The sequence below is a fragment of the Miscanthus floridulus genome, chromosome 10, assembly GCF_019320115.1.
Source record: "Miscanthus floridulus cultivar M001 chromosome 10, ASM1932011v1, whole genome shotgun sequence".
Lineage (NCBI taxonomy): Eukaryota > Viridiplantae > Streptophyta > Magnoliopsida > Poales > Poaceae > Miscanthus > Miscanthus floridulus.
This window is the reverse complement of record NC_089589.1, coordinates 15,258,212-15,260,930: the sequence shown is the minus strand read 5'-3', so window position 1 is coordinate 15,260,930 and position 2,719 is coordinate 15,258,212. Positions and strand designations below refer to the sequence as shown.

Genomic DNA, 2,719 nt, shown 5'->3' with positions numbered 1-2,719 from the left:
TTTAGCACTTTTTCTAGAAGATATCCTGCTATTGACTCTTGAACTGCTTTCAGATGGTCTTTTTGCATGACCCTTCGTTTCAACCATTCAGTCTTGCATTTGAAATAAAAGAAAAAGTATTAATATATATATATATATATATATATATATATATTCATTTAAAAATAAATTAAAAAAATTGATATATACGTACTCTGAGGACATCTTCAGGAGTTCTTCTTATGTATGCAGTGATAAATTCACAAATGTAGTATCCACACAAGTTATTACCTGGTTCCTGCCGCAAACACCACTGTACGAGAAGAAGATTATTCTCATCATCTCACACGTAAATTGAAGTACGATATAGTAATTAAACACGTGGGGAAGTATATATAGTACTACTTACTGGTATTTCAACTACATTAAGTGGTGCCTTGCAATCCTTGCGGTGTTGCCGAATAAACTCTTTTCAAACCCTGTGCGACCAATAATGTACGATCGTTAATAAATTATGGCAAAGTCTATTCAATAATAGTTGTGCGCGAGAGATCGAAATTACTCCTGGATAATGTCTATCATATCTTGGTATTGTGCTCGCTCTTTTCTCAATGAGTCCAAGATTACTAACTGACTTGAGTTTAACTCAATGACAATGAGTATCCAGTGAAACCTGCATTGGTTTATACAAACACGTACATGCATATAAGTTGTATTGATATTACATAAAATGTGTAGACTACATTATTATTAACACTTACTCAAAGTTGTACGGGAAAAGTATTGTTGTTTTATCGTGCTGCTTCACGAAGAACATCATGATATTCTCCTGTGCTTCAGATACCCATCGCTCCTTGACAATAATACCGGTTTTGAATACGATATAAGGATCAATGAAGCCAACACTGGTGTCTTGTATTCTTTAGAGCTCTGACATCTGGAATCTGTATATAAATATAAGTTACATGTGAGGATAATTATATACACGTACGCATGGAAGTGAGTTTATTAAATAAAAGTAAGAATCACTTACAAACAAAAGGAGCTAATGATTGATTTGTCCAGAGCGTTCATGTGGTATAGTTGATGCAATTCTTCGAAACTAATATGTAAGATGTCATCGCCACGGAAGTAATGATGGTCTCTAAATCTGACAAAGATCCACTACTCACCCCTGCCACACGCCTGCATGTACCACTTGTTGAGCAAGTACATTTGCGTACCCAATTCATTCAGAGCCGCAGGGTTGTACAAACTTTTGCCAAATTTATAAGTCTTCCAGGTATCAACTTCCAGGTTCTGGATTGGAGCTTTGCCCGTCACTTGATCCAAGGTTAAACCAGTTTGTTCAAAAAAATCATTAAGGCCTTGAACCGACACTTCTACAGAGTTGTCTGGTCGATAGACTTCTATGTTGGAACCATATTGATTAGCAACAACAAGATTTTGTATTGGTTGCTTCTGTTGTCCGAGCTATGGGACATCCTTCCCTGATGCTCTTTTCCTTTTCTTATGTGCATCATGTGACTTCACGAGGGAGCGGTCATAGTCTGATAGTGACGGTGGCTTACAAACTTCAAGCATCTTTTTCTTGTGAGCTTCGACCTTCTGCCTCAGCTGATCTCGTGGTATGTAAAAGTACGACTTCTCCTTAAGCTTCGCTTGTCTCTGCTTTTGGATATCTATAAAAAAATCTTTCACTCTTTTGCCTTCTTCAGCTGCTATTTGCTCATCAGTCTTTTCAGGAAGTATTTCTTGAGAAATAACTCTTTTTTGGGGGTCTTCTTTGCCGCCGGGACCTTAGACGTCTTTGTAGTGCGTCACTGTGGAGGTGGTGGGGGCGGTGTTGGAGACCGGCGTGGAGGCGATGAGGCCGGTGTTGGAGTCCGGCGTGGAGGCATTGAAGATCGTTGTGGAAGCGGTGAGGCCGGTGTAGGAGTTGGAGATCGTTGTGGAGGCGATGGGGCCGGTGTAGGAGTTGGAGATCGCCGTGGGGATGAAGTCGTCTCACCCCCTGCGACGCTGTGATGAGATGGGGAATGAATGATTGGGCTAGGCTGGGGGAGACCCTGCTACAAAAACAAGTTGTGGTCAATTATTTTTGAAGCCAATATAAAATTAATGGAAAAATAATATTTCATTCACTATCATTCGTACCTAGGGTGAGGTAGAGAAAGCGATGGTGCCCCAGGAATGATGATAAAGCGTTTGCGCCATTGAATAAATGTCTTCTCTGCTTCTCCTAGTGTCTTCTCCCCATCACCGCCTTCAATGTCAAGAGGAACATTATTGTAACCTTTGAGCACTCTATCGACCGAGACGCTAGCATATCCAGGTTGAATAACTGACCTATGGATTCTTGGTGTCTTCGTTCAGTCTATTGGAGATACAACCCCGACAGCCATCATGATTGATGCATTATTACCATCTGGAATGTGCAGCTCACATGTTGTTAGAGGCTCGGTAATGTCATCAACAGGGAAGCGCAACCCAGCATCACCTTGAATAACTGGCAGCTCCGTGGAAGCACAACTGCTTTTCATCTGACCAACGGGGCTAATGGTGACTCCCGGCGTCGATTGCATTTGACTCATTGCTAGCTGCACTTGCCTCTTGATCTCCTCCTGCATTCTTGCCTCAAGATATTTTTCTCGTTCACGTGATTCAAGCAATGCTTGTCATGACTCATTAACAAATTGCTCCAATACACGGATTCGGTCTGCCTCCTCATCCTTCTTTC

The 2,719-nt window shown here is 41.2% G+C and overlaps 1 long non-coding RNA gene across 1 annotated transcript; it reads right to left on the bottom strand.

The window, feature by feature from the left end:
• Window positions 1-270: 270 nt before the first annotated feature.
• LOC136486348 (uncharacterized) lies at window positions 271-657 on the bottom strand. Its single transcript, XR_010766779.1, has 3 exons — window positions 542-657; window positions 389-458; window positions 271-292 (listed from the first exon to the last, which is right to left on the bottom strand). It is a non-coding gene; the product is annotated as an uncharacterized lncRNA (long non-coding RNA).
• Between the last annotated feature and the right edge of the window lie 2,062 nt (window positions 658-2,719).